This window comes from Glycine max, chromosome 20 (genome assembly GCF_000004515.6).
Source record: "Glycine max cultivar Williams 82 chromosome 20, Glycine_max_v4.0, whole genome shotgun sequence".
In the NCBI taxonomy this organism is placed as follows: domain Eukaryota; kingdom Viridiplantae; phylum Streptophyta; class Magnoliopsida; order Fabales; family Fabaceae; genus Glycine; species Glycine max.
Window position 1 is genome coordinate 3,754,969 of NC_038256.2, and position 10,545 is coordinate 3,765,513.

At 34.1% G+C, this 10,545-nt stretch overlaps 1 long non-coding RNA gene across 6 annotated transcripts; it reads left to right on the top strand.

Moving 5' to 3' along the window:
* Positions 1-766: 766 nt before the first annotated feature.
* LOC102670305 (uncharacterized) lies at positions 767-9,728 on the top strand. 6 transcript variants are annotated; one of them, XR_005890451.1, is made up of 5 exons: positions 767-1,033; positions 1,569-1,632; positions 1,766-1,871; positions 5,723-5,812; positions 9,349-9,728. It is a non-coding gene; the product is annotated as an uncharacterized lncRNA (long non-coding RNA). The 6 variants fall into 6 exon arrangements; XR_001386996.3 differs by lacking the exon at positions 9,349-9,728 and adding an exon at positions 6,009-6,338; XR_005890450.1 differs by lacking the exon at positions 9,349-9,728 and adding an exon at positions 6,035-6,338.
* The last annotated feature ends 817 nt before the right edge of the window (positions 9,729-10,545 follow it).

The following is a 10,545-nucleotide window of genomic DNA, read 5'->3' on the forward strand; positions in this document are numbered from 1 at the left end:
AAAATGAGATAAAAAACAATATTTTATCATCCTTACTCCACCTCACTCAAATTTATTATTGAAAGAGTTAATATGGTAACAAATCCTTAAATCTACTATCACTCCTCTATATATATATATATATAACAACATTGTAACTTGTAACACAAGAAAAATATTATACTATTTTTCTATTAAATATTACTTTAAATAACGTTTATATAAAAAATGTTACCAATGTAAATCATTAGGTGGCCATATACTTGATTTTATTTGGGAATGGCCATATACTTGATTTTATTTGGGAATTTTTAGAATGCACATTAACCTTTCTCTCTCTAGCTGTCTCACGGTTACAATATCACTCTCTCATTTGCGTTGTCGTCTTTCTTGAGCTCTCTCTTGTTGCGTCACATTTTCTGTCTCTCTCCCACGCTCTTGCATTCATTTCTTTTTATGTCGCTACACTAATCTTAATGGCCCTGTCTATAAAAAGAGAGAGAAATCAAATGAGATGAGAAACAATAAAGTTTATTACCCTTACTCCACCTCACTCGCATTTATTATTGAGTTAATGTAGGGAACAAATCCTATAATCTACTACCACTACTACATATATAACATTTTGTAATATTTAATTTTTTTTACAAAACAACATTTAACTTGTAACACAGGAAAATGTGTTACTATTTTTCGATTAAGTAGTATTTTAATAACATTTATAACAAAAATGTTATCAAATGTAACTTTTTTTAGGCGGCCGTATGCCTAATTTTATTTGCGAAACTTATGCATTAGCCTTTCTCTCTCCAACTCTCTCACGGTCATACTATCACTTTCATTTGTGTGTTATCTCTCAAGCCCTCTTGTTGTGTCACATTGTTTCTCTCTCTCTCTGACACACACACACACTTGCGTTCGTTTCATTTTGTGTCGATACACTTAACTTAATGGCTTTGTCTATCGCAACAACCTCTCCTCTCACAGTGATTAATCACTTTCTCCTCGTAGCAACATCTCTCGGCTGAATATCTCCATTGGAATCTTCTATTCGGTAATGAAATTTCGAATCACTTTCATCAAGAATTCTGATGTCATTCCCAATTTTAGGGTTTATTTTCTAGATTTAATTTTGGCTTTTAGGTTAGAGCTTCCATGATCTGTTTTCCGTTAAGGCTAGATAGTTCATTTCATCGCATTTTGCTTGGTTAGAAATGGAGAACTAAAGTTCAATTTCTCAACATTCGAAGGTGAGCTTCAATAACTAGAAGGTTTTGTAATTTTTCACTGTATTAGTTTAGTAACTTTAGCGTTAAATTAATTTATTTGTTAATGTTTCCTTTATCAATTCATTTTCTTAAATTTAATTTCTATTATTTTCCCTAATTAATATGTGTGTATGTAAGATATGAAGTTTAGGTTCTTGTGGTTGTTATTTTAGAAGAGATTTGATCTATGTTTGTATCGTATCATGTTTTGCACTTGAACTGTTTGACAAATGTCCTAGCGACCATTCTTTAATTATTAGTACCAATGTATGATGTTGAATCAATATTATTGGTCTTTAACACTCTAATGTGTGATTATAGGTCTAAAGACACGCGGGAGAAGTTGCAGATTGGGATGACTTAACCAATTTATATGTTCCTTCAAGTAATTACCCGGGCATAAGCACACTCTCTATCTCTTTCTTCTTTATTCTAAAAGGATGGCTAAGCCTACTCTAATACTAGTTTTGTTGTGGTGATATGAGGTTTATCATTTTCTATTTTTTGGATTTGTGCAGAATGGAAAGCATTTGTTTCAAAGGAAGAAATCTGTCACACTGGATAATCTCTCTGGAGATAAGTGATGTTCGAACAAGCTTTGACATGTTTACTCCTAAGAACAAGGTTCCTTCTCTCCCTCTGTCAAACTTAGTTGAATGTACAACATTTTTCTTTTGTGTTATGCTCAAGGTTATCAATAATCAGTAGTGTTTTATGGTGGACTGCGGTGACCACCTTTATACGCCATATCAACATGGTGGATGGCGTAGCGGTCTATGGCAGACAAAAAAATTATATGTATATATATAAAAAGACTGGACAAAAACAATATATATATAAACTAGACAAAAACAGTAAATATATATTAAAAACAACATAATGACAAACTAAAATTCATAATTAGATGATTGTCTTCACATAAATACATAATTAATAAAAACACCAACAAAAAGGATAAATAGCAAGTAGCCACTAACAAAGACTCTAGATTAAAGACACAATGACAAATTATAAAACTAATAATCATCATTCTCATCTTCATCCCCCTCCTCTAAGCCAACATAATCAATCTCCACATTCTCTAATGGTGCAAATCCTGCAGCTTCTTCTTCTGACAAATCTGCCTCTAATTCCTCCTCCTCACTAGAATTATCTTCCAATGCTTCCTCAACTTGAACCATTTTTCCCTTCCTAGTTGAAGAAGCTCCCCCTTTGCATCTTTTAGAAGATCTTTGAGATGTTCCCTCTTGCCCCGCTCCTCTTGTACGTTGCTTCCTTTTACGCCTACTATATATAGGCTTGCCAAGATCCAAAGCATTATAGACATGTCTCCAATTAAGGTCATCATCTTCCTCCTCAAAAACCCTATCTTCACCATCCCCATCCCCATCCATCTCTCCAAGCAGCCATTCATCACATTCATCAATTTCATTGAGACTAATTGGATCAATTTTATCCCTAAGGTTGTATCTTCGGTGGGGTGCTTGATTATACTTGACATAGACTAAGTCATGCAATCTTTTATGCTCAAGCCTATTCCTTCTCTTACTATGAATCTACAACAATGAGATAAGTATTTAAGGAATAATTATGAACAAGATATGAATTGATTATTGACTTTAAGAAGCAAATTATTTACTTTCTCAAAGACACTCCAATTGCATTCACAACCGGAAGCACTACAAGTCAAGTTTAAGATCCTTGTAGCTATTTGTTGTAAATGGAGAGTATCTGAACCATACATTTGCCACCATTGAGCTACAAAGGCAAAGAAAGTGTGTTAAACACTTAACTTAAACAAGTAACTTAAAGAATAAAAATTCAAAAAGCTACATATGTTTGTTTCTTACCTGGTGCAATTTCTTTTCACATTGAAACAACAACTGGAGTCCCAAACATACCAGCCCCCATTTTATAAAATAACAACTCCCCCATGATGATCTTCTCCATCTCTTGATCTCCCTCTAAATTGATGACCTCATACAATCCCCTTATAAGCTCACCATCAAATTCCATCGAAGGGTTGTCATAGAAAAACTCCGGATTCAAAAAGTGACCGACTGCATGTAATGGGCAATGAAGCTGAATATTCCATCTTTTATCAATGATCTGAAACACATCCCTATATTTGCTTGCATCTTTTATCAATGCCTATCCTCTTACTAGTAGTATTTGAGGAAGCAGTGCTTGTCCCTGTCCCAAACATTATCCTATAACTGAGAAACAATTGGGATAAGGTTTTATAAGAAAACCTTAGGACAACAAACAAATATTAATTCTGAAAAACAGAATTAAAACCCTCAAATTGAAAAAAAAAAAAAGAACAAATGAAGTTGAGAATAGAGTAGAAGAGGAGACAAAAACACTAAAACAATTCAGGGAAAAAAAGAAGAAAAACAAAAGGAAAAAAACCAGCACAGAGGGCCGTCGGAGCTAAGGATGGCTGGAGCAGAGGGAAGTCGGACAGAAAGGGTTGTCGGACCAAATGGGTCACTGTATGGATCCCTTAAGGTCGCAGGCTCGTAGCTAGGGTTCACGTGAGAAGAGAGGTTGAGTGAGCGTGAGAAGAATGAGGGTGCTCATTGATGTTACGTGTGGTTTTTGGGTCAGGGCATTTTGACCAGCCCGAGCCCAATTTTTTTTTAAAAAAATGCGAGAACCCATGTGGTGGACACTTTTATTTTGGGCAACATAGCACAAAGCGGATGGTGCAGGCCGCCGTTATGCTGCTGTATAACCCTTACGGCGCCTCCATAACCGCCATTTGACAACATAGTTATGCTTTTATTCTCCTTCTAGATATGCTTATTATCATTTTTTTTAGGAATAGGAGTTTATGCCATAGCTTTTGATCAAAGTAAATGATTAAGGATAGTCAAGGATTATACACACACTGGTTATACAACTTCATCTCTCTCAAATATTGTATCATGTGTCATTCACTTGTTACTAAATTACAATTGAAAAAAGCACAAGAAATTAATTCCTCCACATCTAGCTAAATGTTTCATAAAAAAAAAACAACTTGAAATATGAAAAATTAAATAATAATGTGAATGAATATTGACATCACACTTACCCCTGAAAAAATCGCTCCTAAGTAATGATATTTGTTTTGGGTTGTAGATAAGATTACAATCTGTGTAGGGAGCTCAATTTTTGCAAATTGCACAAAGATGTAACATTAAAATGATTCTTATATACTAGAAAATATATTTATATGCAGTTAAATATATCCATTCAACATTATAGAAGGCAGAAAAAAGATATTTTATGTTAAAATTTAATGAGAGAATCAATCTATGTATGAATCACCAAATTTTTACTAATCATATGGTCTGTACAAGTCAAGATTGTTAAATTGAATTATGTGAAAGAACACATAATCAATGGGTCCACCAAAAATCCTAAATTCAAATGTTATTAAAATATGTATAAGGTTTCCTCTCACAAAATACATTTAATTAAAAAAAACAACAACATTATATGACATAAAATTACTTCATTGTATAGTTGACAACATTTCTGGGTAAGAAGATGATCTTCAGCCCTTTTCATCAATGAGTAGTAAGTATGGAATGACAAACAAAAATCAATATTTGTGTTGAGAAAGACATCACTAACAGAATCACTCACTGACCAAAATAAATTTAGACAAAAAAACACAATGATTAATGTAGTTTGATACTTCTTACCTATCTCCATGAAATCATTTCAAAAGTGTTTCACTATATCAAATATGATTACAAGAATTGTAGCACATTCCAAATTTGTATATCATTCTAAAAAGTCGAATACCCCCCTTTAGAGTTACAAGAAAAAGGCTCTGGATCATCCTTTTCTTATTCACAAATGTTGTCAACTATACAATAAAGCAATTTTATGGCATATAATGTTGTTGTCATTTTTAATTAACAATGTCTTTCGTGAGAGCAAATATCATGCAGATTTTAATGATGTTCGAACTTAGGATTTTTGGTAGACTCATTGAGTATGAGTTTTTTCACATAATTCAATTCAACAATCTTGACTTGTATGATCATATGACGAGTGATAATTTGGTGAGTCATACATGAGTATCAATTCTCTCATTAAATTTTAACATAAAAGGATTCTTTTCCTGCAAGCTATATTTACTGAATGGGATATATTTAGCTGCATATAAATATATTTTCTAGTATATAACAATCATTTTAGCGTTAAGTCTTTATGCAATGTGCAAAAGTTGAACTCCTTTCAGAGACTCTGATTTTATCTACAACTCAAAGCAAATATCACTACTTAGGCAATTTCTCCAAGGGTGGGTGTGATGTTAATATATCATTTCACATTATTATTTAATTTCCTTAATGTCAAGTTGTCTTTTTTATGAAACATTTAGTTAGATGTGGGAGAATTAGTTTCCTTTGCTTTTTCTCATTATTTATAATTTAACTAACAAATGAATGACAAAAGTATGCAATTTTGCTTGCAAGCCAAAGTAGCCCCAACTCCCAAGACATGAACAAAAAGTTCAAAGAGCTGCTGTAAATTGGAGCGTATCACATATTGATCCAGTGATGGAGGTAAACTGGTTCAACTCTATTTTTGTGTCCATCTGTGTCAGTGAATATCATAGGCAAATGAATAATGAAAACCTTTCCCTTCTCACTTCCAAAACATAGCAATCAGTTCTAATCATTATTGGAGGTCATACATGTAGATATTTCCATATTACGCTGCTGCCATATGCTCCAAAGGACAGTTGTGAATTTTCTGCAGTCGTGTTTATGTGTCAGGGAATGCAGAATATCAAAGATAAGAGTCTTTATACCTTCTGCTTGTTGGACTTGAGTTTCAATCTTCTCCATCAGACCAGATTCCTTCCATATTGAGATAGCTTTGTCACAGCCAAAGAAGATGTGTCAAGATGGTTCCAGGTTATTTTCAGTGTATTTGGCATCAGCTTTGTATTTGGCATCGAGGGACAAAGTGTCAATGATATTGTGATATGCTGACTTAACAAAATAGTTCCCGTCTTTGGTGAGCTTCCATATTTGAACATCACTTTCAGCAACATTTAAAAGTGGCAGATTCTGGACTTCATTGCTATCATCTGGATTGAGTATTTGTTCCAGAATTTCAAGTCTCCAAGATGAGTTTCCATGATCAGTAATTGTGCTGGCATGCATTTGTTCAAGTCAATGAGGGGAAGGGATGAAATATAGGGATTACCATTATGTTGCAGCCAAGGTCGATTCCATACACTTATGGAATGGCCATCTCCATTTGGTGTCTTCTCTTATCACAACCTGTGAAGCGGGGATGCTACGCTATACAGTGCGAAAATATACTTGATCTGATTAAAAATAAGTATAATTAATCTACTATAGAATTAACACTCTGATGCGAACCTGAGTAGGAGCGGATCGCTTGATACAGGTTATAGAGTTTGGATGACGCCACTTCCGGTGAAGGAAGATAAGTCAGGGTAGACGCCACTTCCAGTGAAGGAAGATAAGTCTGGGTAGACGCCACTTCCGGTGAAGGAAGATAAGTCTGGGTAGACGCCACAAGGATTACCTTGATAAGTCTGATAATTGGTTCAACAAGGAACCCAGAGAGAAACTCTCACCAAATTTTGTCAAATGCCAAAAGTTTTTTTTTTATTCAAAACAAAAACCCATACTTATAGTGTAGCTAAACAAAAAGATAAAAATAGACATGGGCCTTCTAAACAGTTTGGGCCAAAATTACAATAAATAAAAATTATAACTAAATAGAACATATTTATTATGGGCCTTCAAATTAATCTTGGCCTTCAGCATCAATTAATAGTCTTGATAGTGTCTCTGCCTCTGGGCCTTCATCCTTCTCCACTTGGGCCTTCATCCTTCTCCACTCGGGGGCTTTGTCCTTCTCCACTTGGGCCTTCGTCCTTCTCCACTTGGGCCTTTAGACTGTATTTGGCCTGTTTCATGATTCTCATCACACTCCCACCTTTACTAAATAAGACTTATGTTTGTTTTTCTATTTATTCATGATTTTATACTGAAAAATATGGAAGGAATTTCAAATTTCTGTTTTCCATCACTGATCAGAGTTTTAAATTCTAATTAGTCGTGAGTTTTAATAATTTTTCCTGGTCAGAGTCCATAAAATTGATAAAATAATGATTATATCTCAATTCTCACTATTTGAGGCTGATATAAGGAAATTTGTTTGTGATCTACTTAACTTTGATATGATGTTGTTCTTTTATTCATCTTCTACAAATCTTTTATTCAGCCTTTGTAAATCTTTTTTTAGGTGTTTTGCGATGAAGATGAGGGTTGTTTTGGGGATAATTTTTTTGTTTAAATCACATGCCAATGACGTGGTCATAAAACTGAGTTAACACCCTTTGGTGGAGAAGGGGTGCACCTGTAATGGGAATGGAAAAGTTTGGGGTTTTGTGTTGAGTAAACAAAAGGAGGAAATATATGTGTAATTAGAGTAAACCTTAAGGGAGGTAACTGTAATCTGCTCTAAGAAGTATATTTCTAACGAGATTACCTTGTGCTTTCGTTTTGAAAAAATATGAAAGAAAGTTTAGTTACTGCACGGTAATAACTTTAGAAATCAACTAATAAAAGGTTAGTAAAAATTGAGGTGACATTTTCTTAACTTCACATGATTGCAGAATTAAATAGAGATGCATACGCTGTAAAAAATAAATAGGTAAATGAACAATTCATATGTAATATAGTATTAGAGATATGGGTGTAACACACCCAGCCGCCTTCCACCTCTGTTCCTCGAAGCACCCCAACCCCAAACGCCATTGCCCCGAAGCATCCCAAACCATGCCTAGTATGTATGTTTAAACACTTACCCATGTGCGTTTTTTCCTCCTCTGTAGTGGTTTTTTGTTTTACCCGACTAAGGTGCAAAAATCTCGAGGTGCTACTGCCGGCCGCCGTAGAGGTTTGGGACATGGCAGAAACAACCTCTGCTTTTTTTTCTTCTTCTCCTGCAGGTGATTCAAGTTGGAGAGAACAAGGTGTGGAAATGCGCATTTGTTGTCGCATGAATCATGTTCACCCTCGTTAACTACGCTGTATTTCAATTATTGAGATCTATTTAATATTATTGACATCGAAATTGTGCTTAGGTTACGTTCAAGAATAAATGGAATCTGGAATTTTAGATTTTTGAGCAAATTAGACTCGTCTATCGTGTAGTTAGGACGTATGGCACTCATTAAAATGCATTACTTGACACCCCTAAGCTAACACCACTGAATAATGGTGCTAATGCTTAGTGAAAGGTCAAAACTTAAAAAGACCCTTCCACATAACTTATCGCCTCTCTAGCCACTGGGTCCTCCTTCATCTCCTTCCTCGAGATCATCCAAGTTCATCACGTGCCTACAATAGCTCCAACAACCTCTCCTCTCTTTGATGACGAATAGTGTTGTCTCCGACGTCGCGAAGGCCTTTTTTTACGAAGAGAATCGGCTTTGGTATCAGAGAGGGATCTTGCTCTAACTCCAAAACGGTAATTCTTCCTCTTCCCGTCATTCTTGGCGGATTAGAGATTCACACCACCACATGGTTTTAGAGTTCGAGTGGAGGAAGTGCTTGCATAGCAATAGCTAGTGAATTTCACAGTTTAACATAGCAATGGAGTTTTGAAGGAAGAACCTTGACGGTGGGGATTATGTGTTTCAGCAATTATTTGGATTCTGAATTGTTGGAAATATTATCTCTGCGCGGCACTTTTTTTTTAGGATTGATTTTTTATTTATTTATTTTAGAATGGTATTGTGTTGATTTGTCTTTTTCAAACTCTAATTCGGCTTGGTTGTTGTAAGATCTTATGGCTTCTCTACATTTGGAAACATGATTTTCTTTGATATCTTTCTGCTGTAATTGACGGTGTACTTTTGCATTAGTTACTTGTTGAATTTGGAACTGAAGTTTGTTTAATTTGACAACTTAATTCTGTTAGAAAGCTTTGTTTTTACATTTTTTTTGTTACAAAAATTCTGTTACCCAAATTGATTACAAGAGGTCATTTGATTTTAGACGATTTCTATTGAATTGTAGTTATGGTTTTCACTATTTGAAATTAAACCCAGGCTGAGTATTTGAAGTTATAGCCAGGATCGCTGTTGGAGGTGCCGAAGAAGATGATGGTAATTTTGTTTGAAATTTTTATTAAATAAGCATGTGCACGGCATGTGATGATTTGAAGTTAACGAAAATAAGTATGTTAGAGTGCAAGGGTTGTCTGTGTAATGGAATTGTAAATATGAGGGGATTTGTATAGGGATTCAACAATGAGTGGAATTTAGTGTAATAAGTTCAAATTACAGGAAGAGAAATGAGTGTAATTTGTTCTCGATTTTTTTTTTCTGTGTACGGTGTTTGTTTCTTGTTGGGTACCTTTCAATTTCTTTTTTCTTGATACAGGGGTACCTTTCAATTTCAATTTCAATGTATGATGCTTTGCTTGTTATTTATGGTTTGTTATTTTAAATCAATGTCAAAGAGGAATTAAATGGAGGTGGTCGTGTGTTTTAATTTAAAGAGACAATTTGCTAATTTGTAGACGATGGAGAAAGGAGATGTATATGAATTTTTGTATTTTTTTAATAATTTTTTTTAAAATTTTGTGATGATTTTTAGTCTCAAATAATTATGATTTAAAATTTAAGTTAAAAATTAAATTATGATCGTCGAAAGCTATCACAAATTATAAATTTATTATTCGTGATTTGACACACTAATTTTATATATGAAGGACTAAAAAATATATTACGATTTTAAAAGATTAAATCAAGAATGTTTATATATTTAAAGGACTAAAAATATATTTAAGTCAATTTTAAAGCATTAACTTAAGAAAGGTGAGGTGACTTTAAAAATATTTATCATCAAAAAGCATATGATTGGGTTGATAGGTGTTACCTTAGAGATATCATGGAAATGATCGTATTTGCTAGTCATTGGATCAATAGTCATGATGTGTGTTGAGACAATAAACTATTTTGTTTTAGTTAATAAAGAATATGCTGTACCTATTCAGCCTAGAAGAGATCTTCGCCAAGGAGATCCTCTATATATTTGTTCAGTCTTTGCTTTAAAGGTCTTCGCACTTATTCAACGGTGCTAAGATTTGCTGGGGAGCCCCAATCATTTCTCATTTGCTCTTTGATAGTAACTTCTTTCTTTTCCTTAGAGCAAGAGAATGAGATAAGCGTGATGAAGAACATTCTTACAATTTTTTGAAGTGTCGGACAAAACAGTTAATTTACATCAGTCTAAAATTTATT